This window comes from Balaenoptera physalus (assembly GCF_965194825.1).
Source record: "Balaenoptera physalus genome assembly, chromosome: 14".
Lineage (NCBI taxonomy): Eukaryota > Metazoa > Chordata > Mammalia > Artiodactyla > Balaenopteridae > Balaenoptera > Balaenoptera physalus.
Window position 1 is genome coordinate 86918687 of NC_138893.1, and position 25564 is coordinate 86944250.

The window sequence follows — 25564 nt, forward strand, 5'->3', positions numbered from 1 at the left end:
ATGTAACAGCTGGCTTGGAGGGGAGACCCACCCCGAACAACCACTCACAGAAAGACCTGAAGGACTCCTTCCTCTGCTTGGGTCTACCACTTCAGTCTGAATGGAGATTTATGAGCCTCCACCTCCGTTCTCCAGATGGAAGCCCACTGGGGATTTTTCTCTCAGGTGAAGGGAAGCGGAGCGATGGACTAGGGAAAGGGCAAGGAGTGATGAAGGGAGGCCAAGAGTGGGAGGTGGCTCACCCCTTCCTGGCCCGCCCAGTGTGAGGACACCTATGTCATTCAACTCAAATGTCACCTCCCTAGAGATGCCTTCCCTCACCACAGTCTACAGTAGCCCTCTCACCTCCCCACGCCCAGGGGTCTCTGTAATTGTCTACCCTAACCCTCTTGGACACTGTCTTGCCTCTCTCTCTGCCTGTCTTCTTATCTGTCTCCTCGAACTCTAATGCACGCTCCGTGAGAGCAAGGACCTTGGCTCAGCTGTATCCCCGCACGTCCCATGGTGCCTAGCCCATTGTAAGTGTTTAATAAATATTTGTTAAATGAATGACTGGGAATGTCAACAAGCCCTTGTTGAAATAAGTCTCAGGCAAAAGAAACCAACAGTAGAACAACCTTCCAAGCTTAGGAAATGACAAAAGGGGGAATATCAGATAAGTGTTATTTTGTTTTTTCATTCTTGTTTGAGCTGGTTGATGTTATACTTTTTTTTCCTGCTTTGCATAAACTCAGGAGATGGAGCTTAGGTGGATCATAAGCAGGCTAGGTTATACAGCTGAACAGGTTGTGCACTGCACAACTCCAGGGAATGCCATCCACGGTGAAGTCTTGGGAAACAGCACTCCCAGGGTTTGTGCAGTACGCAACCTGTGCACCTGAGGGGGCAGCCCTGATAGCTGAATGGGGAGAGGAAGATGATAGCAAGGGAGAGACAAAGAGAGGATTCAGTTTATGGAAAAAAGCGTTGGAACAGACCTGGGTGATCATCCACTTTAACTGTTCTCCCTTTCATTTTAAAAATAAGGAAAATGAGACCATGAAAAGTGAAATAACTTTACAAAGCAAAGAAGGAACAAAGCCACCCAGAATGCCACAAAATGCCAGTAACATCAATACCGTTACATCTCTGGTTATATATTTCATGACCTTGTGGTGGATAAAGGAGACCTTTCACTCCATGGAGAGAAAGCAGGGCCCTGGTCTAAAGCTGAGGCTGAGAATTTAAAATTCTCTAGGGCAGCAACCAAATCTCCAACTGAATAAGCTACAAAAGGTCAGAGCCTGTATCTGCCTAGTACACCACTGCAGCCCCTGCCCCCTCCCAAGCTCAAGGCTGAAATGCAATAGACATTCAAATAATAACAGCTACCCTTTACCAAGCCCTTACTACCTGCCGGGAGCTGCTTTAGGCACTTTATAAATATCAATGCATTGAATCCTCTCAACACCCTTCTTAAGCAGGTTCTGTTATTACCCCCATTTTACAAATGGGGAAACTGAGGCACAGAGCAGTTAAGTAACTCACACACAGCACACAGCTAGTAATGAATAAATAAGTGAACAAATGAATCTGTTATGTCACCACTGAGTCGTCCTAAAACATCCCACCCAGGACCTCAGGGAGTGCAAAGCCCACCCCCAAGGGAGCAAGGTGCTCCTCTCCCTGCAGGAATCAGCATGTGCTATGGTCTGGGGAGGAACTTCAAGAGTGTCCCAAGATGAGACAGGACTGGAAAGGCTGGTGGTCAGCGGGACCAAGAGCAGAGCAGGGAACAGGCTGGTGGAGGAAGTGTATTTTGTTTGTTACTTGGAGGTGCTAAGTGGGAAGGTGGCAGGGGCCTTATACACACACTCACACACACACAGTGTCTCAGCTGACAGGAAGAGGAAATGCCTTGCATTTTCCAGCCGCTTGTCCCCAGGCCAAGCCTAAATGCCAGCCCTAAAAATACTGCCTGGAAGCAGAGCTATGCTAACAGCCCCCTCCTGTCTCTGTCACCCTCCTCCCCTCCTCTCCACAGGTTTATTTTTGAATGAGGACGCTGTGTGAAAGTAACTTGATGCTGGCAAAACCTGAGCCCTTTGCTTTCATGTCTCCTTCCATTCACGTTTCTGGAGGGGAAGAGAAGGGAAGGAGGGAAGTATGACTGCCTTTGGGTTAGGAGGAAAGCAAAGGGGATGGGACAGAGAGGGACACATACAGGCCCTTTCTGCAAGATTCTGCAAGATTCAGTGACTTGATTGGCAGCTGAATTTGTCAAGCTGACCAGCCATGTTAGGAACAGTATGAGGAACCAGAATCAAATATACCATCTCTGCCCTCAAGGCACTTGCAGTCTCCATGAAGCATGGACCAAAACAGGGGAAAGAAAAGCACACCACCCAAGGCTAATTCCAGGGTCCTCCAACAAGTCCTAAAATGCTACCCCTTTGAGCTTATCCAAAACTTACCAGGGCAAATAAAAGCCAAGGATGAGTGAAAGACTGAATACCTCCCTGCTATGATTGGAAAGAAGGCAAGGAAGCCCACTCTTACCATTCCTATTTAACATGGTACTGGAGTTGAAGCCAGTGCAATCAAGCAAGAAAAATAAATAAACAGCATCTAGATTGGAAAGGAAGAAGCAAAACTGTCTTTATTTGCAGATAACATGATCACTTACACAGAAAATTCTATAGAACCTACAAAGAAGCTACTAGAATTAAAAGTGAATCAGAAGGTTATAGAATTCAAGATCAAATACACACAGGGAACTATACTCAATATTTTGTAATAACCTATAAGGGAAAAGAATCTGAAAAAGAATATATATATACATATATGTATATGTATACGTATAATTGAATCATTTTGCTATACACCTGAAACTAACACAACACTGTAAATCAACTATGCTTCAATTAAAAAATAAATAAATACGATCAATATACAAAAAGCAAGTGTATTTCTATATACTAGCAATGAGTAATCAGAAATTGAAATTCAGGGACTTCCCTGGTGGTCCAGTGGTTAAGACTTCACCTTCCAATGCAGGGTGTGTGGGTTCAATCCCTGGTCGGGGAGCTAAGATCCCACATGCCTTGTGGCCAAAAAACCAAAACATAAAACAGAAGCAATATTTTAACAAATTCACTGAAGAATTTAAAAATGGTCCACATCAAAAAAATCTAAAAAAAAAAAAAGAAAGAAAGAAATTGAAATTTTAAACACTGCCATTTACAAGAGCATGAAAAAGTATGAAATACTTAGAGATAAATCTGACAAAAGATGTGTAGGACCTGTACACTGAAAACTACAAAGCATTGCTAAGAAAAATTAACCAAAAGAACTAAATAAATAGAAAGATATGCTATGGATTGGAAGATTCAATATTGTAAGGATGTTGATTTTCTGCTAAACTGATTTATAAATTCAGTGGAATCCCAATTAAAATCCCAGCAAGCTTTTTGGAGAAACTGACAAACTGATTCTAAAATTTTACTGAAATACAAAGGATCTAGAACAGTCAAATAACTTTGAGAAAGAACAAAGTTGAAAGACTTACTCTGGTTTTATGATGTATTATAAAGCTATCGTAATCAACGCAGTATGATAGTGGTGTAAAAGATCAATGAAAATAATAGTCCAAATATGGTCAAATGAATTTTGACAGAGGTGCCAGGCAGTGAGTAAAGTATAATCTCTTCAAAACACAATGCTGGAGCAATTAGATACCCATATTAAAAAACAAACTTGGATTCATAACTTGCACCATACACAAAAATTAACTCAAAGGATCATAAACCTAAAAGTAAGAAATAAACTTACTGAGCTTCTAGAAGAAAACATAGAAAAAATCTTAGTGACTTTGGGTTTGTCAAAGATTTCACAAATAGAATGTAAAAGCACAAACTATAAAAGAAAAAAATAAATACATTGGGTGTCAACGAAATCTTAAATGTTTGCTCTTCAAAAGATATGGTTGTGAAAATGAAAAGCTAAGTCACACACTGGGAAGACTATTTGCAACAGTTGTCCAACAAAGGCTTTGTATCTAAACTATATAAAGAACTCTTACAACTCAGTAAGAAGACAACAAACAACTCAACTCTTTAAATGGGCAAAAATTTGAACAGACACTTCACCAAAGATCTGGAAGACAGATCAGCACGTGAAAAAATGCTCAACATCACTGGTCATTAGGGAAATGCAAATTAAAAACATAAGGAGATACTACTACCTCATCCACTGGAATGGCTAAAAATTACCTAAAAAGACTAATCATACCAAGTGTTGTCCAGGACGTGGAGCAACTGTAACACTCATACCCAGCCGGTGGGAATGCAAATGGTACAACCATTTTGAAAAACAGTTTGGCAGTTTCTTTCCATTCCTAGGTATTTACCCAAGAGAAATGGAAGCATATGTCCACACAAATACGTAGTTATGAATGTTCATAGCAGCTTCATTTGTAATAGCCCAAAACTAGAAACAACTCAAACGTCTATCAGCAGATGCATGGATATACAAACTGTGGTACATCCACACAATGGAATACTACTCAGTAATAAAAAGTAATGAACTACTGATACACACAATAACATGGATGAATATCAAAATAATTAGGTTGAGTGAAAGAAATTGGACCCCTCCAAAAAGTACATACTGTATGAGTCCCTTAATATAAAATTCTAGAATGTTACATATAGTGACAGATAGCAGATCTATTTTGAGGGTGATGGAAATGTTCATTATCTTGATTGTGGTGATCATTTCACAGTATATACACATGTTGAAATTTATCAAATTGGACACTATAAATACATAATGTATAGTTTATTGTCTGTCAGTTATATCTCAATAAAGCTATAATTAACATAGGTTTTTTTGGGGGAAAAAAGTGCTAAGGATAGGCCTAGGCAAGGATTCTTAACTAGTTTTTGGATTATAGCCCTCTGAGAATCCAATGAAAACCACAGAAAGTCCCACATGCAGAAAGTGGACGTGATTCCGGGTGGGTTTGTGGATCTCCAGAGACCTGTGAAGCCCACCCTCAGACCCCAGCTTTCACATCCCTGGTCTACAGCAGCATCGATTACCACATGTGTCCACATGCTGATTCTCAACCCCAAAATAATGCTGGATGGACCCCTTTCCCTCAGTATTGCCCACCCTTGCCTGGTCTCGAGCACGTGTTTGTGACAAAGCCAGTAGAGATTACAAGGAGGCACTGGGCCCTGAGATGGAGCCAAGGGGTTGGGCCCTCCGTGGATCATGCCCAGGGGGCTGGCCTCTGATGCACTGTGCGCTGATGCCTGGACCCTCAGTCCCTAAGTATGGCGAAGAGCTGGAGCAGCCATCCTGGGAGAGCTGGCGGAAACTGGGCAGCTCCACTTTCACTGTCTGCCTCTCCTGCCTGGGTCTCCCAGACACAGGGCTCCTTCACCACAGGCAGACGTGTGGCCATAGCCTATAATGAGATGGACCTGGCCGCCGGTGCCTCCCTGGTTACTAAGCCTCAACCCTGGACACAGGCTGACCCCTACTCTGCCAGGATGACCCCGGACCCCAGCCATAGGCTGACCCCTGGCTCCACACTGAATTCTAACTCCCATCACTGCTGATCCGGACGCTGACCCCACACTGTCCTCTGTGTGTCATAAACCACAGAGGAGTCCAGACAAGGAGCGGTGGGTGCTCAGAGCCGAGCCCCTATTGGGGACACAGAGCAAAAAATCAACGTTTTCAGTCCTCTGACCTCTAAATATGAGCCACTGCATGTCACCTGATGATGATGATGATTATGATGGTAAGAACGAAAAGGTGGAAGAGCCTTGGCGTGATTTCTCTGTGTGAGCAAGTATTTCCCACCCTGGAATCGGGAGACAGAGAAGGGACACAGAGCAGCCTGGCCTGCCTTGATCTTCCCCCGATTCGAGGGGTTAGAGGAAGCGGGTCTCAGCACCCCTTCCCACTGCACCCTCCCATCTTGGGTCTCCTCTTCACCCTGGGAGTCCCCAGGGAGAAATAGCTCAAACCTCCCAGCAGAGGGCACCCCATGCCTTCTGACTCCACACAGTAGCCTGTTTCCTGGGTGCCAGGGCGGGAGTCCTTTGGCACGAACTGATGCAGCTGGGCTGCCTGGCAGGAGGAGAGAGGTCCTGACAAACGGCTCCTTGGGATCCCCTCCCAGCAGCCGGTCCTTCAGGTTCAGAGATGCCTTTGGGCTGGGCTGTCAGGCATGGGTGTTCTCCCTTGAGGCTCTTGTCTAGGCATCCTCGAACATGGTGCTGGCCCAGTGACTCTCAGCCCTGGCTGCCCATCAGAATCACCTGAAGAGCTTTTTAAAAATACCAGTGCCTGCATATGATATCGCTTATATGTGGAATCTAAAAAAAATGGTACAAATGAACCTATTTACAATACAGAAATAGAATCACAGAGGTAGAAAACAAACTTATGGTTACCAACGGGGAAAGGGGGGTGGGTGGGATAAACTGGGAGATTGGGATTGACATATACACACTACTCTGTATAAAATAGATAACTAGTAAGAACCTACTGTATAGCACAGGGAACTCTACTCAATACTCTGTAATGGCCTATTTGGGAATAGAATCTAAAAAAGAGTGGATATACGTATAACTGATTCACTTTGCTGTACACCTGAAACTAACACAACATTGTAAATCAACTATACTCCAATAAAAAATTAATTTAAAAAATAAATAAATAGAATTTAAAAATAAAAATACCAGTGCCTGGCCCACCCACGGCCAATAAAAAGAGACTCTGAGGGTGGGGCCCAGGCATAGTATTTTGTTGTAGGCTCTCAGGGTTGAGAGCCTAGGGGCTAGAGGCTCTGACAGGTGCCTTGGTCCTCGCTGCTCCAAGTGTGGTCCAAGGGCCAGAACATCAGCATCACCCGGGGGCTGGTCAGGCCCCACCCCATCTCAACGAATCCAGATCCCATTTTCACAAGATCCCCAGGTGAATCATGGATGCATTAAAGTTTGGGGAGTGCTAATTTAGAAGGAAAACCATGGCTTCCTGACACTGAGAGGTTGATTTTGTGACTGGGCTGCTGGGAGGCAGGCCAAAAACAGATGCCACGTGGCATGTGAAAAAGGGCCAGCGGAACAGGGATAGTTGTAGGATGTTCAAAAGTGAAGTGCCCCCTGAGCGCCGGAGTATTCTGAAGGCTTCTGGGTGGAGGTGGGATTTCAGCAGCCTTGAAGGACAGTTTGGTGGAGAGGAGGAGGAGGAGGAGGCATTTGAGGTGGGTGAATGGCTCAGCAAAGGCCCACGGGGGGAGGCGCGTGGCTTGTCCCGGGCACAGTGAGGAAGCAGCCTGGTGGAGGAGGGCCTCCTTGGAGATGAGGAGGAAAATCCACCTGGAGAGGTAGCTTGGAGCCAGTCCTAGAGAACTTTGACCAGCAGAGGAGGTGGAGTACTTCCTGTAGGCAAATGGGAACCCTTGCAGATTCTTGAGCAGCAAAATAACCTGTAAATAACAGCTTAGAAAACCTGGAAGCGCATGCAAATGCCTTGCTCTCCCCATAGTCCCAGGAGGAGTGATTAATAATGAAAATAATAACGAGGAAAGGAATAGCTGAAATCTGTTGGTGCCTACTGTCTTCCCAGCATGATTCCAGTATACACTTGCTTTGGTTACAAGTAAAGTGGACGTTCAGCTGGTTTGCACTGGGCAGGCTCCTGGGTGGCATCTTAACTGAAGGGTCAGAGTCCCCAAAGCCCCGGCTGTCAAACACGTTGATGTCATCGCTGGTTACATCCAGGCTTTTGTCAGACAGATAGGCTGCAATCCACAGCGCAGTCATGCAGCACAGCCACCTAGAGCGTCTGTTCCTCTGTGTTAGATGGAGTGACAGTAACCGCACTGCATGGAGCTTTAGTGAAGATTGGATGAGACTGGAGAGTGCTTAGCAGAATGTCTGGCACATAGTAGGGTCAATAAATGGAGCTACTGTCACTCGGCACGGAGACCCAGGTGTGGGGTGACGCTCGAGGCCGGAGACTAGGTGTATAATCTGTACCCCAGTTCAGACTCGTGTGCGCACTGCCCGCCTCCCCAGCTGGCTGTGGGAGAGGTTCCAGGTCCAGTCCCACCCTGTCGCCTTTGCCCCAGCTGAGCAGACCCATGTGCTCAAGGATGGCACCCTGCTTCAGGACGTGTGTGCCTGAGTCTCAAATCTCCCTCTGCCTTTCACATGTCACTGGACTTAGGGCCTTCACTAAAACCAAGATGACTTCATCTCGAGATCCTTAGCTTAATTACGTCTGCAAAAACCTTTTCTCCAAATAAGGTCACGTTCAAGTTTCTGGGGATTATGATGTGGACGTATATTTTTGAGGTCACCATTCCACTCTCTACACCTCTGTCCAAGCCAGAACTTCCCAAACGGATTATGGAACTGCGCGCACCGCCCCCCCTCCACGTTTTCCATGAACATTTGCTAATTTATAAAACACAATCTGGAAAGTGCTGTCACACATCCGGGAGCCCTGGAAGCCGGTATCTGGATCGTCCCGGCCAGCGCTGACCCCAGCGGTACAGATGGAGTCAGCGAAGCCTGGAGAGGGGCTGCTCCTCACCTAAGGGGGGCCGTCGGGCCGTGTCTAGGCTAGGACAGAAAGTCCTGACAGCCAGCCCGCTGCACCCCGCTACGGTGTTAATTCCTGAAAGGTCACCTCACTCCCCAGCCCCAGACGAGCCTCCCGTGGCTCCTCTGACCCAACAGGCCCAAAGCCCCTTCACAATGGTCCTCTCTGAGGACAACGCCAGCGGGGCCATCCGCGCACCGGGACAGCTGCCGGCCGGGCCTCAAGCAGACCCGGGAAATAAATGATGAGGATGGGCTGGGGGGCTCGAACCCCCGGGGCTGAAGATTGATGTGGCTGCATCCAAAGCAACATAATGGGCCTTGCGGGCCGGCCAGGCAGGAGATAAAAGGCAAGGGACATAAATAACACAGGAAATAAAGGGTGGAAAGCTGGCCCAAAGGAATAAATCCCTGCTCCTCGACAGGCTCAGTGTGGGAGCTGGGGCAGTGTTGGTGGGCAGGGGAGGGGTGCAGGAGAGAGGGCAGCATGGTGGGCTGCCAGCTGCCCCCTGGGGCCTCTGGTCACACTCACCCCTCCCACACACACAACACTCACAGAGGCAGTGGGGGAGGGCGAGTCCTGCTTGGATCACCAACTCACACCACTGGCGGTCCCCCTCTCTGCCTCTGTTTCCTCCTCGGTAAAATGGGGTGAGGTCCTAGGCCAGTGTTTCCTGAGAGGGGTCTAAGGACCACCTACATCAGTATCACCCAGAAAGCTTGTTTAACATGCAGTTTCCTGGGCCCCACCGTAGACCTATGAATTAGGCTCTCCCTAGAGGGTCCAGGATCAGCACAGCTAATAAGCTCCCCAGGTCTGAGACCCACTGGACCCTTCCATCATATAGATTAGATAGATAGATAGATAGATAGATAGATAGATAGATAGATAGATAGATAGATAGACAGACAGACAGATAGATAGATAGATGCATGAATGGATATATATATGCATGCATGGATGGAAGGATGGATGGATGGATAACAGATGTTTGCCACCATTTATTAACTGTTTGCTATATACTAGGCTGGATGCTTTGCTTGTGTTTGCCCAATCCAATTTTTACTTCATTGCCCCTACTTTGCAGAAGAAGAAACCAGCTCAAAGGGGTTCCACGACCCACCTAAGGTGAATGCAGGGCCAGGCTCCTGGCCACCACTGTGCGCTGCCCCCATGACGTGGGGACATTATATACACGTGTAGTGGTGATCCTCTGGTCAGCAAGCGCTACAAGTTTGTTGTCCTTATGACCCTGACATCCTTTAAAGTAGAACCTGATCCCAAGAGCCCCATCCCCACTCCATAGGGTCCTTGCTCTCTCTCTGTGCCCAAGGGCCAGGGTGAGAGTAAGAGGACCCTGGAGGCGTGGCTGAGCTCCCCTCTCACCAGCCTGACAGTGACCGTGAGGATGAGGGTGAGGCTTGAGCATTCTGAACGCTTGCCCTGGATGACCTCGTGGGCGGTCCTCACAACTCAGGTGGAGCAGACGCTCTCACTTCCCCTGATGCTCATGTGCCCTCCCCTTTCTTTTTAAATGGCCCCAAACTTTCTCACTTCCCTAATTCTCCAAGGAAACGAAACACATGCCAAATCCACTGTTTTGCTCTCCCCTCTAGCACGGGCCTACGTGCTGCCAGGAGGTTGTGGGGAAGAGAGAGCAGAGGGTCTCTCTCTGAGGAAGGATTCCCAGGGGATTGAGGATAGAGGGTGGCCTGAACCTGGCCTTTGGAGCTGATCTTCCAAGAGATCCAAAGAGAAAGGCTCTGCTCAGCTGGGCCTGCAGCAGAGGGAAATGGAAACCAGATGTGTGGGCCTTGGGGGGATCTACTCAAGACCGGGGGCGTAAGCACCTCATTCCCACTGTCCTCAGCCGTGGCATGGGGTCACCAGAGGGGAGCACGGCCTTCTGTGCGGAGGGGACCCCCAGCTGCCTCTTTCACTCAGATGAGATGGGGGGAAGAGAACGCCCCTGAACCGTGGAAAGCTGCAGGACCTCTGGGAATTCTGGGCTGAACAGACAGACCAAAACAGGAGTTCTGCTGCTCAGGGCCAAGACACGAGGCCCAAGGCATGAAATCACTGGAACAAGATCACAGGCATCGCTATTTGGACAAGGTATGACCTGGTCATTTATTCTTCCCCGGAGTTCTGCCATTGTCATTCCTCTGTGGCCAAACAGACCCTTGGTGAAAAGGCAGACGCTCCTGGGAAGAGTATGATGTTAAACCGTTTTCCAGCCATTCCTCCCTGAGTGCAAGTTATTTGGTCATGGCCCAGAATTTGAAGGTGGGGGACAAGTTTCCATAATCCAGCCCAGTGGTTCTCAATCCTGACTGCACATTCAAACCTCCTGGGGGAGCAGTAAAGAAGAAAGCACGTGAGGGCCCCAGCCACTGCACAGAGATGCTGATTCAATGACAGGGTAGGGCCAAGTGCCTTTTGAAGCTCTCCAGGTGATTCCAGGGAACAGCTCCACCTAGCCTCCAACACAGTGACCCTTTAAGGCCAGCAAAACCCTTAGCCTCCCCACCCGTGACCCGTGGACCAGCAGTGTGGGCAAACCCTGGAAGCATATTAGACTTGCAGCCCTCAGTCCCCACCGTAGCCCTCCTGACCAGAATCTGCCCTGAGCAAGACCTCCAGGTCATTCGCAGACACATTCAAGTTGGGCAAGCTCGGACTTACAGGAAATACAAGCCTTTGCTCTCGCCTTATTCCTGAGACCGCTGAGCAGAGCAGACTTCACATTCTCTCACCCCTTTACCACGCCCAGAAGCACCCCGACTGCCCCACCTCCCCCCCAAATCCTTTTCAGCTACAGAGGCGGCTCGTCTGTGGTGGGAAGGGGCATGTTTGTGTGGAGTGCCCTCTTTCTGCTCAGCCCCGGGAGGTCCTGAGACCTCGTCCCCCTCAGAGAGAGCGTGTGGGTGATTTACTGCTTCAGACATTGGGATGCAGGGCCGGGGGTGGTGCCAGGAGACAGGTCAAGGGCTGGCAGCCAGCCTGATCAAACACACGAACAGCAGCAGCCGCCTGGGCCCTTGAGGAGCCACAAGCCTCAAAGATGCATTAAGTCTACACAGAAAAAGATGGGCTGTTTAGTTTTTCTCTTTTAACAAGCGAGGCTTGTTCCAGGGACTGTGCACATATGTTGCCAGGCCTGTTCTGACCAGGGCTGCACCTGCTGATTCTGTTCTCAAGATCTAAACACCCCCGATGTGTCCCCACCCCAATTCTACCCACCCCTGCCTCTGTCTCCTTTCCCCACAGCCTCATGAGCTTCTGGAGTTTCAGGAAAGGAAGCCTGGACTGGAGCTGAGGCTGCAGGTAGATCCGTGACCATGTAGAGGAGCAGGGGTGGGCTAAAGGGGGAGACAGAGGCCCAAGGTCCAGAGTGGCCCTGGGCCCACTGAAGTCCAGGTCATGGGCAAAGCCAAAAAGGAGCCTTCCCCTCCCTGGGAGCCACTCAAAACTGGGTCCTGTGAAGCCACGGTCAAGCATGGCCATGCCAGAAGGAAGGGCTGGCAGGTGAAGAAGAGACATTTTTAAAGAGGGTCAATGAGTTAGAGATGTCTTCTCAACTACGTCACTCCTGAAAGGGAAGGACCTTCTCTTGTTCTCTCTGAAGCATCTTGCAGGGGGCTGGGAACAGTATGGTGGTCAATAGAGAATGAGTAAGGAATACAGAAAAGATCAGTGGGTGGATAGATGAAAAGACGAATGGAGAATGAATGACCAGGACTTCTGATTCCAACATTATGGCAAACTAGACACTTGGAAAGGCCTTCTTGCTAAAGAACTCAATCCTGGATAAATTATAACACACATTTTTGAACACATTTCTGAGCTTGCAGATGATAGGGAAATATTCAAAGGAGGAAACAACAGTCACAAGAAGCTGAAACCCAAAGGTGATATAGACCTGAGGGTAAATACATTTATTGGCAACACCAAAGGGAGCCACCTGCAGGCTGGGGGGAGCTGAAATTGGTACTCCTAAATTCAGTCTGGGATTCTTGAAAGGGTCTACCAGGTCAGTACCAGACCTTGAAAGGGTCTGGATTCCAGACAAGTACAAATCCTCTCTGGGGAAAGGTGTTCCCAACAGAGACCTTTGGGACTGATGCCCAAAGATTAACAAACTGTGAACTCACAATCAAAATACCAAATGCACAAGGATATGAGTCACCACAGATTTACATTCCTAAGGACTACAAATGTTAGAATCCTCAAATATAGACAATTAAACAACTGTTTTCAGACACTGGACAATATGCAACTCAAGACTGAGAGGTGAAAGGGGGGAAAGTGGCGGGGTGGGTGGTGGTGGTGGGACGAATTGGGAGATTGGGATTGACATGTATACACCAATATGTATAAAATAGATAACTAATAAGAACCTGCTGTATAAAAAAATAAATACAATAAAATTAAAAAAAAATACTGAGAGGTGAGAAACAAATGAGATCAAACCGAACTCCAATCTTCTGCCTGGAGGGAATTTCTGGAATGCAGAGCAGGGTGGGTGAACCCAAGCACAGTTCAGTAGCCTCAATGAGTTGAAGAGATAGAATTTGGAGTTTGGAGAGGCCAAGGTGCCTAGAATTTGCAGGACAGAATACCAGAGAAAAGAGAGTTATGAAGAGAAAGGGCTTCTAAAATCTGCATGGTCCCCTTAAATCTTTGGCTGGATTTCAACCTGTGCAGCACAGAGTAAATACCCAAGGCTGAGCAAAGAACAACATCTGGGAACAGAACAATTACCAGGGAGCTGTATGATGAAAAATTCCCAGAGCCTGCACAGGAATCACTAGAGTTGTTTGTTTGTTTTTCACACAGCTACCCAATTGTTTTAGCATCTTTTATTGAAAAAGATGTCTCCTATCATTATCTCTATTCAAGATTTTACTGGAGGTCCTAGCCACTGCAATAAGTTAAGAAGACATAAAAGCATCCAGGCTGGAAAAAAAGTACAACTCTCTTTATTTTTAGGCAACACAATTGTGTACATAGAAAATCTTAAGTTACCTACAAAGAAGTTACCAGAATGATAAGTGAAGTGAGCAAGGTTGCAGGACACAAAGTTAATATATTAAAATCAATTATATTTCCATATACTAACAATGAATAGCTAGAAATTGAAGTGGAAAATACCACTTACAATAGTACCCCAAAATACTTGGAAATAAATTTAGTGAAGTATGTGTAAGATCTGTACACTGAAAACTGCCAAATGTTGACTATATCGTGCTCATAGGTCAATACTGAACATATGTCAATTACCCCCCAATTGATGATCTACAGATTTAATGCAAATCTAATAAAAATCCCAAAAGGCTTTTCTTAGGGGTAGAAATTAACAAGCTGATTCTAAAATTTATATGGAAATGCAAAGAACCTAGAATAGACAAAACTATATTGAAAGGAAGAGCAAAGTTAGAAACTTATACTACCTGATTTCAAGACTTATTATTAAACTATAGTAATCAAAACATGTAATATTGGCATAAGGATAGACATATTAGAAATTCCAGAAGTAAATCGACACATATAAGGTAGTAAGTATGTATCTTTGATTTGACAAAGATACAAGGTATTTTAATGCAGAAAGACTAGTCTTTTCAACACATGGTTCTAGAACAATTGGATAGCTATATGGAAACAAACAAACAAAAAAAACCAAAAACAAAAAAACCTCTCAAACTCCATATACAAAAATACTCAAAATGGGCAAAGACCTAAACATAAAAACTAAAACTTCTAGAAGAATTGTGACTTTGAGGTACGACACAAAAATCATGAACCATAAAAGAAAAAAATTCATAAATTGAACTTAATTAGCATTGAAAATTTCTATTCTTGGAAGGACCCCATTAAGAAAATGAAAAGTCAAGCCATAGACTGGGAGACAATAGTTACAATATATATTATACCTGACAAAGGATTCACATCCAGAATATATAAAGAACTATCTAAACTCATAAGCAACCCAATAAAATATGTGTAAAAAAGTCAAGCGAACATTTCACCAAAGAAAATATGCAATGGTCAACATGTACATGAAAAGCTGTTTAACTTCATTTGTCATCAGAGAAATGCAAATGAAAACCACAAGTTGAGTTACCACTACAGATTTGCTCAAATGGTTAGAATTAAAAGCTTGACAATACCAAGCACTAATGAGGATGCGAAGTGACAGGAGCGCTCATGATCTGCACGTGAATGTTATGGAAGGCTTTATTTCATAACAGCCCCAAACTGGAAACAACTCATGTGTCCACAGCAAGAGAATGGATAAACAAATTGTGGTATATCCATACTATGGGATACTATTCATCAATTAAGAGGAGCAAACAGGGACTTCCCTGGCGGCCCAGTGGTTACGATTTTGTGCTTCCACTGCAGGGGGTGCAGGTTCCATCCCTGGTTGGGGAACTAAGATCCCACATCCTGCGTGGCATGGCCAAAAAAAAAAAAAGGAGCAAATACTTATACACACTGCAGTATGGATGAATTTCCTATCGTCATGCTGAGAGTTGTGGGTTGGATTGTTCCTCCAATAGGATACATAGAAGTCCTAACCCCTTGTACCTGTGAACGTGACCTTATTTGGAAATAGGGTCTTTGCAGATGTAATCAAGTAAAGATGATGTCCTTATAAGAAGAAAAGAGACACAGAAAAACACGGAGGCACAAGGAAGAATGCTACGTGAAGAAGGAGGAAGCAATTAGAGTCATGCTGCCACAAACCAAGGAATCCCAAAGACTGCCGGCAACCACCAGTGACCAGACAAGAGGCATGGAACAGATTCTCCCTTAGAGCCTCCAGAAGGAACCAACCCTGCCAGCACTGTAATTTCAGACTTCTGTCCTCCTGAACTGTGAGAGAATAAATTTCTGTTGTTTGAAGAAACCCAGTTTGTAGTGCTTTGTTAGGGCAGCCCTAGGAAACTAATACAGTGAGCCGAAGAAGCCAGATACAAAAGAATATATACTGTACAATTCCAATTTTTATGAAACTCTAGAAAAGACTAATCTACAGTGATAGAAGACAGATCGGCGGTTGTCTGGGGCTGGGATGGGGGTTTATGGGAAAAAGCCATAACGGAACCTTCTGGGGCGATGGAAATGTTCTCTATCTTGATTTTGGAGGTAGTTACATGGGTGTATATACATGTGTAAAAACTCAAAACTGGTACCCTTAAAATTGGTGACAGATCTGCAAATGAACAGATTGAAATTTTGGAAACAAAAAAAGTATGTATAATTGTCCAAATTCAAAACTCAGGGTATGGACCCTGTTGTGCTGGGTTGGAATCTGAGATATTGGTATAAATGCACATTTATTATAATATAGATGGATGGATGCAAAGATATATAGATGTAGATAGATGTGTGAATACAATGGATTAGTATACATGCATACACTTCCTAGCTCTGTCCACTAAGAGAATCTAGAAGCAGTGACACTCAGTAGTAATAAGCACACTTCATGCCTATATCTTGGTTTCTAAATACCATTCTCCAATAAAAGGAACCAGGCTCCTTGATGAAATGCCTGACTCTACGCCTGGGGCAGGAAAAATGCAAAATGAACCTAAAGCATCTTGTGGTGCCAGGAAGTAAGAAAGTGCTTTTAAAAAAGTCAAAAGTCAGAGGAGTCAAACTGAAAGAACTTCCAATGGCCAAAGCTACAACAGTTTTAGCAACAAAACAAATCCCCATGAAGCCATAGTGATATAAATAAGGGACACTTTACAATATGCCTGACTAGTATTCCTCAAACGTATCAACACCATAAAGGACAAGGAAAGACTGTAGAACTGTCACAGATTAGAGTCTAAGGAGACATGGTAATTAAATACAATGTGTTATCATTGACTGAATCTTGAAACAGAAAAAAGACATCAGTGGAAAACTGAGAAAACCAAATAATGTCTATGGTTTAGTGAATAGTATTGTACTGATGTTAATGTCTTAATAACTGTACCATGGCTATGTAAGCTATTAACATTAGGGGAAGCTGGAGAAAGGGTACAGGAAATTCTCTGTACTATCTTTGCAACTCCTCTTAAGTCTAAAAATTATTTCAAAATAAAAAGTCATTATAACTTAGGTATAACTCTTTAAATACATATATAAATGAGGCATCAGTGTGAGATTAATCACCAGGTAGTCTGTATTCAGGCAAAAGCAGATGATCACATATATTCCTAGCACTCTCTATCAGCTCCCAATGTAATAGGGGAGAGTGACTAGATGGGGAGATATGCAATAGCTTATACTTTATCATACTATGAAAGCTACTGTTACTTCACCCTTAAGCTAGAGTACATTGTGGCATTTATTCTACATATACAAGTATCCCCCACTTTTCAAAACTTGGCTTTACACCACTTCACTTTTATGAAAGACCTACATTAGTACCTGGTTTCACTATCTGAAAGAAATCCGAAGAGGATTTTCGCTTTTACAAAAAAAAACAAAAAAAGCGAAAAGTGAAAAAGTGTTCAGCATTTGGTTTGCAGTGAGCCGTGACAGAGGCAGTGTGCACCCAGAGCAGCGAGAGTGGCCCTGCCAAGCTCCTTACCCGGGAACCACACTCAGCATCTCAGCATCAAGTCGCCAGAGATTTGAACTCTCTGTGAGCATCTGTGCTTTATCTCGATTTGTTTTGTACATCTTAGGCAAGATGTATTTTAAGGGAGTTGCTTCTTTGCTTTACACCATTTCCGCTTACAAAAGGTTTCACAGGAAAGCTCTACTTTCGGATAGTGGGGGAAATCTATATCTGAAATTGTCCTTTAATCTTTCGTTCTTCAAACTTACAGGTTTTTATATTGTTTTCCCAAATAAATTTAAACTCCACAATGCCTAGAGATTATGTTTTAGTTTTAGTACCTTCTCCTATTTATCTAATTATTTTTAATCGTAGCTCTAGGTCCATACTTACATACCAAGAAGGGATATGTAATCTTCCATGTGTCATGTATTAAAAATATCATTTTAATTTTCATTGTTCTATGGATTGAATTGTGTCCCCCCAAATTCATGCTGAAGTCCTAACCCCTAATGTGACTGTAGTTGGAGATGGGGCTTTTAGAGGGTAATTAAGGTTAAACGGTTAAGGTCATATGGATGGGGCCCTAATCTGATAGGATAGGTGGCCTTATAAGAAGAGGGAGAGAGAGAGATGAAAGATGGAGGGGACTGTCCCAGACCGGAAAGGAGGCAGATGCAAGAAGAGGTGGCCTGGTGCTGAGATTATAATCTCTTTCTTGGCATTCTCCTTTACTGTGCCTCCATCTGAACCTCCAGCAATAGCAGTTCAGTCCATGACCACCTCTGAGTGCTCCCAGAGGCCCTCTGAGCCTCCATTTCCTCATGCATAAAACAGGTTAGCACAAGATGCTACCCTTGGAAGTCCAACAAAGGAAGTCGTGCGCGGCTCAGTCGCCTGATGTTCTCAGAGGGGCAGGTGTGCACACACATGACCACAGGCAGAAGCACAGCCCCCCATCTTTCTGGTTTCTGGTTTTTGGCCATGCCATGCAGCATGCAGGATCTTAGTTCCCCAACCAGGGATCGAACCCACGTTCCCACACCCCCTGCAGTGGAAGCACGGAGTCTTAACCACTGGACCACCAGGAAACTCTCCCCATCTTTCTTTCTCTGCATTGACTTGGGCAGCTGGAGCAGCAGGTGATCCAAGCCATGTGGCTGAAAGATCAGGTACAGCATCAATAGGAGAGACGTTATGTTTGAGAGTCACTGCAAGCACTATCAAGTAGGAAATTTAAAACCAACCGCAGTTCTGCCGCTGCCTCTGCTGGCCACTTACCCCCAGGGAAGTCTTCCTGACAGCGTTATCTTCTGGGGGGCATTCCCTGTTTTCCTGGGAGCTTGTTCTCCTCCTCTCTGCCAGCAAGGAGGCCAGTCAGTGGAATAGTGAATGGTTTTCCTTCCAGGGAAAGGTGGACTGTAAGAGTGGTAGAAACTCTGCGGGGATGTTTCCCTGGGAAGCTGGCAGCAGGTTGGGGGTGATGGATGCCTTAGAGCTCCCCAGCTTACAGTCTTCCCTTCTGTCATCTCATCCAACTTTTCTGAGGGGTTTGAGATTTTTAAAAATACAAATCTTATGTTTTTCCTCTGACCTCTAATTTTTTTTAGGAAATTGTGTGTGTGTGTGTGTGTGTGTGTGTGTGTGTGTGTGTGTGGTGAAATGCACAGGACATAACATTTACCATTAGTAACATTTAATACGTTCATGAGGTTGCATGTCCATCACCTCTACCTGGTTCTGATCTCTTTTAAAGCATTATGTGCTCATTATTAAAGAGATGGGGGGAAAGTATCAATATAAAGGAAGAAGTAAAAATTACAGAAAATTCCACTCCCTGGGGATAACCATGAATAATACTAAGGTGACAGCTCCCAAACAGTGCACTGAGGCATCAGGGCACACTAACAGATCCACTAAGTCACTGCGGGGATATTTTAAGTTTTGAGGGAAGCACAGCGCCATCTGTCGGGTGCTCAGCAAACTGCTGGCTCTAGCAGTCTAGTTTCCACATTAGATTACGAGGCATTCCTTCCAACAATGTCATATCTTTGTGAAGTTCGTTTTTTGGTGGTTGCTGTGATAAAAAGCAAACACCATGTGAAAATCATCGTGGCGCAGGACATGAGTGATGGTGTCCAACATGGTTCCAAGGTTTGAGAAGTTGTGCAGTGCCCCATGCACATCCATTAGTAAATAACTGTGGTTATTTAAGAATGAAATATAAACTTTTTCTTTCAATTTATGTGTACTTTTCTTAGATGACTGCAAAATAGCCTTTGACTTATATAGACATAACTACTTAATCAAAGGATCTCTTTGGTATTTCTGTTGGCCTAAGTGCACCATAGAAAATTACTGACTCTAAGGGTGCTACGAACAGAGAAAGTTTGGGAACTGCTGTTCTAGGGCATCTACTTCTGGCATTTTGGTGTATTTAAACAAATGTGTATATTGTCTTCATAACTGAGCTCATATGTATACGCAGTTGTATAATGGGTACTACAATCCATCATTTTATAGCTGAAGAAGCTGAGCTCCAAAGGGGAAGTAGTCACACAGCTAACCAGGCCCCTCTTTGTCACACCCTGCTGCTTGCCTCTCTGAGACCCCCAAGATGGTGGCCCTCTATGGTTCTGACAAGTGCCAGCCTCACCAATGAACACTGGCAGGGCCTTAGGCTGCTGGCATGGAGTGGTCCCTGATTTGCTGATAAATCCAAAGTGCCCCAACCTTACCTCATTACCCACTTTGCTGATGCCTAAAAATTCATCTATGCTTTTACATAAGATTCTCATAAATAGCAGATGACTCTGGGAAAGGAAAGCCACTGAGCTATTATCAACCACTGGTACCTCCGTGTGAATGAGATTTTCAGAACCTTTCCTGAGAGAAGTCTTGATAAGAAAAAAGAGGTTTCTGAGAGAAGTGGGTAAGGTGGGTGTCTCAGATGGGGTTCCCTGGAAAGACTGATTCAGAGAGCTGTGTGCAGAAAGTATTTAAGGGAGTGTTTGAAGGAGAGACAAGGAAATGAGGAAGGCAGGACTGGGCAAGGGAGAAGTCAGCCTGCAGTATGTTTATAACTGAGGCCTCAGCCAACCTATGGAGCACTCTAGAGCTGAGGTGGCCCTTCAGAGTTGTCTCCAGTCGAGGCAAGCAGGCTGTGTCTTTGTATCCCAGCATTAGCCAGTCACTGTCTACGGGTCACCCCTGGAAGGATGTGTGACCTGGAGTGAGCAGCTCCCTGCAGACCAGGCAGGGCACAGTAAGGGATGCAGTTGGGAGCCATTTGTGGCCAAGAATCCCAGCAGATGGACACTAAACAAAAAGTTAGTTACAACTGTGCAAAGTGCCTTGAAGGAGAAATCTAAAGAGGTTGAGTGTGTGTAATAAGGGAGAAGAACAAATATCTTAACTTAATCTGGAAACGTGGGGGTGGGAGGTTGTGCACAGCTTCGAGGAAGACTTCCCTGGAAGAGTGACATTCAGACTGAGGCCTTTAGCTTAAAGGGTTGCACAGGTAGAGCTGGGGAAAGCAATAATGGACAGCATGTGCAAAGGTCCTGAGGCAGAAGGAACAGCCTTTAGCTGAGGTTGGGGCATGAGGGACCATCACAAATCGAGGCTGGCATGCAGCCTGGGTCAAACAGGGCAGGGGTGCAGGGAGGATGCGGGACCTTATCTCAATGGAGGCCACTGACCAGGGAGGTAGGTAATATGATCAGATCTCTCATTTCCTCTCTGGGATCGTTTCCCTCCCCTCAGGCTGCCCTTTGATGATTAGACTAACCAATGTCACCTGGATGTAAGTGTGGTTTGTCCTAAGCTCCCTCTGAGCCTCTCCGGAGAGGTCCTACCCCAGACAACCCCAGGGTCTCTGTGGCAGCCAGCAGCCTCTCTCCTGGAGCTACCCAAGGCCCTGGAAAGAAGTGGCTGTCCTTGTCCTCCTCCCAACACCCCTTCCTGTCCAGATCAGACAGAGCCGCCCCCTCTAAAAAAAGCCTTGGCGGGGGAGTGAATAATCCCTTTGCCAAGCTCCCCCAGAGGAAACAAGGCGGAACGAATTAGCAGAGCTCAAAGGTCCCATCTGGGAAACCACTCAGGGTTTCCAGGATCTGACCCCATCGCAAGTCTGAGGGCACCTGAGCAATCAAGGAAACACTGGCAGCGAGTCCTCCGTCTGATGTCTCTCACCTCCGTGGGAACTTCTCCCGGAAGCCCTGGTTGGGGGTGGGGGGTTGGTGCTGAAACAAATCTGCTCACACTCCGGCCTCCCCATGTGCACAGAGGTGGCAGGCCACCCCGTGCAAACACGACAGCATACACCACAATCCGATCAGTATTTTTAAAAACATTCCAAACAGTTCAATTAAATCTACCAATCGCTTTGACTGTGTTTCTTTCTGACTCATTAGGTTGATGCCATTTAATCATTCCTTTAACCAAGGCAACCATTTAAATCAGCTAATGCATGGTGCAGTCCTCAACAAATCATCAGCCAAGACAGGGTGGCCTAGCGAATGACACTGATTTATTTAGCACTTCTTACATGCCAGACATTGTTCTCTGTGCTTAACAGACATTCGCCCGTTTGATCCTCACAATTCTGTCAAGCAGATAACATTATTGTCCCCTTTGTATAGATGAGGAAACTGAGGCACAGAGAAGTTCCTGGGGTCACAGTTGGTAAGTGGCAGACCTGAGATTTGAATGAGAGTGCAGTTCATGGTTTGTAACCCGGGCCCAGAGGCACCTCTGGGGCTCTGTGGAACCCGTTCAGGGTAGCAGGATGGTTACCTCCAACCCGTTCCCTCAGATCAGAGGATCTGTTTCATTGGTTTTCTCTCTAGCATAAAGATTTTTTAAAATAAAAGATTCCAAGGCTCTGAACAGATTTGCAAATCACTGGCAAGAAAGCTTTATCTGAAGAGGCAGGAGAATTATCCTCTCTTCTCTGAAGCTCTGATTTAAAAGGTCTGAATTAGAACTCAGAAATGAGCATTTAATAAACACATCAAGTGATTCTCATCTTTGGACAAATTTGGAGGAAAAAAAGGAGAGACTTGCCTTTGGGTTCCAGATCCTCCTCGTCTTCAGTGGGCCTAGGGCAAGCCTTGGGACTCAGTTCTTTGCCTGTAAAATGGGCACAATTCCTGCCCTGCCTCTTTCCTAGAGCTGAGATGAGGTGCAATGAAATCAGCACCGTGCTCTATAAGGTAAGGGACTGTCACAACATCAACAATGATGTGTCCCTTCCAAGCCACACTGTGGGCTGGGTCTGCTCCTGAGCTTGTGATAAGGGCAAAACAAAAAGGTAGCTGGGGAGGGATGTGCTGGGGCTGGGTTTATGAAGAATCCAAATGTTGAGATTATGGAGAACACACAGGCTGGAACAGAAGGTTTTGACAAAAGCATGTGTGGACCCTGGCTAAACACCAACACTGAGGTTAAGATGTTTAAATACACCTGTGTCTCCCAAGGTGGGGCAGTCCAGGGAGGGGAAGGGAACCTGCCAAGAAGGGAGGGCATGCAGAGCATGGGCTTGGGAGTCAGATGCCGGTTTGCAACTGGATCCCTGAGACGTACCAACTCTGTGACCTCGGGCAAGTGGCCCCGTGCCTCTGTGGCTCAGTTTCCTCATCTGTAAAATGGGAGGAATCACAGAGTGTGCCCCATGGAGCTAATCATGAGGATCAAAGGAAACGTTACCCGGGATCTGTCTGTGAGTATCAGCACAGCAGGAACCACACTTGGGCTGCAGCTAGGCTGTGCAAGGCAAAATAATTCACCCTTCCATAGTGATTTAATCTTTGGCTTGAGCTCCCCCACTCAGCTGTGGGGATGGATGCAATCTCAGTGAGACTGGGGCACCCCGCTAATGTCCCCCGGGATGAGTTTGAGTTATGGGAGCTCATATAACCCCAGGTACTGGGGGAGTTAGTGTGTCTCTGAAGCATTTGCCCCATGGGGTCCTCTGGGACATCTCTCAGTGGAGCCCTCGAAGAACAGGTATCAATCCGTGAAGCATCTCCAAGACAACCCTCATTCCTGCCTTTTCCTGCCCTTGCCTGCAAGATGCCAGGGCCCAGGGGCCATTTCTCAGGTCTGGGTCTCACCTGGGCATGGAAGCCAGGCAGAGCCTGGACTTGCCACCAGCCCTTCCCTCCCGGGTCTTGCTGTCTCCTGGAGCTCTCTAGGGAAGCTCCCTCTTCAGTGGCCATGCCTGCTCTCACTCCAGACCTTGCTCCATTTCCACTAAGCCCCTGCATCCTCTCGTTTCTTCTAAGGTCCAGAGTTGGGAGGTGGTCCAAGCCAGGCAAGCTCCTTGTTTCCACTCACCATCTGTCCCATCCCTCATCCTAACCACACGGGCCCAGTGTCTTGAATGCAGAGCACAGAGTGAACTCCTGGGAGAAAAAAAATGATGTCTCAAACAAGCGCATCCCACCACATTTGCTGAGACCATGACCATTCCCTAGCAGAGGAATGTAATGCTGAGAGGACGTGGCCCCAGCAGAGTTTGAGCAGGGCTGGAAGGATGGGTTGTCGGTCTCCGGAAAAACATCTTAAAGAAGAAACTGGTGAGCAGGGACCAGATGCTGGAAATGGAATGAGAGCTGGGGGGATTCAAAGTTGCCCCCTGTGAATGTGCCTGGGACATCTGGGTATGGACTGTTGGAAAGAGCTTCTGGTGCTTTGTGAGGGAGATGGGGCTGGACAGGAGCAGGCAGAGGAAATCCCGACTAGGTGCACAGCACTGCCCCCCAAACACACACACACACACACACACACACACACACACACACTCCTCAAAGTGCTCAGGCCTCTGGGGCTGCCTGGGGCCACAACTGGTCTTTCTTCAGCCCCAGACTTCCAAGCAGCACCCCTAAAGGAGAAACAAAGTAAGTTCATATTCCCTCCCTGTGCACAGCGGTTGCTTTGATGGCTGAAGAGAGGGCGAAAGGAAGGGAGTAGAAGGACAAGAAAATGGAACTGAGGTCAATCGGGCTCCTCTATCCAGGACCCCTCCCCCTTACCACTGTTCCAAAATGTTTTACAGCTTGTGCTCCCATTACACCCTTGAAATTGCCCTGCAACATCTTGTGGTTCTCTCATGCTAGCATGCTGTCCCAGCACCCCAGGTGAATTCAGAGAAGTGACAGAAGGTGTGGGCAAAGGCAAGATCACAAGGCTATTAGATATCCAACTCCAAGGAGGACCTTCCTTCCCTCTGACCACACTTGTTCTGGAGGAGAAGGGAAGCTCTGGCTTGGCTGAGTATCCTTGCCCACTCTCTCCCTTTGCCCACAAAGATGCTTCTGGAGAGGCTCCAGGGGCTGTGGAACCCTGGGATCCAGTCCCAGCTCAGCCACCAGCTCAGTGGCCCTTCCCCTCTCTGAGTCTCCATGTAGAAAATGAGACAGCCAGGATGGAGATCCGCAGCCCTTCCAGGACCGAGATTCTAAATCACCACCTGCTGCAGCCAGATGTCATCACTGAAAGCAGACAGGGAGCCTGCTTTGATCTTCCAAGGCGGGGCAGGACAGGCTCTCAGAGCTACGCCAAGGGTGTGGCTGGTGGAGCCAGGAAGACAAGCTGGTGGGGAGACCGTGCACATGGGAGCATTCCAGGTGCCTGGCACCCCAGACGTTCACACCAGCTCCTGGGCACGGGTCTGTGACAGGATGGAGAAGGGGTAAAAGCTAAGAATCCCCAGGACATGGTTCAGTCAAGGGCTCAGAAGTGGATCAGCTGTGCCTCTGTAACCAGACAAGCCTCTGGGCTGGAGGTGGGTGGGGAGGGGCTGGGCAGGAGTGCAAAGAGCCTGGGTGGGCACGTGCTTGTGGTTCGTGGGCACCTAGAAGTGCTGGGTGTCCAGGGAGGGCACGCACACGCATGCATGCACACACACGTCTGTGTATGTGTGTCTTCAGGTTTCACAGTCAACAGAAGCCTTTCCAGGAAAGGCAGAGGCAGAGTTGAGACAGGCTCCAACCCAAGGTGAGGGTTCAGCTGGGGCCTCCAGGACCGCCAGACTGGCTGCTAAATCATTAAAATACTTTAATACCAGGGTAAATTGGTGCAGTCCCAAGCCCCTGGAGCATCCCCCACTCCCACCCCAACCTAATACTCCAGTCCCAGGACTAAAGACTTCCCATAGGTCTGCAGCCAAAGGGTGAGCACCGGACTCAGCAGGGACGGACGCCGGGAACCCACTCCAGTGCCCCGTCTGGCATCCCCACCGACCGATCGGCCCGTTTGTCACTGGTGATCACGTATGTGGACTAGTCTCCCCGCTCCCACCCCGGCTCCCCTCCCATCTGAGCTGTGCCCTTCTTTGCTTTCATCACATCCCTCTTAGCTGCAGTAGGAATTCTGGGTTTAGGAGAGAGGGTT

At 46.7% G+C, this 25564-nt stretch overlaps 1 protein-coding gene across 1 annotated transcript in view; it reads right to left on the bottom strand.

Annotated features, from left to right (window-relative positions):
• The window catches only part of FAM241B (family with sequence similarity 241 member B), a 172348-nt gene that overhangs the window by 54533 nt on the left and 92251 nt on the right, over positions 1-25564 (bottom strand). The gene's annotated exons all lie outside the window — the stretch shown is intronic.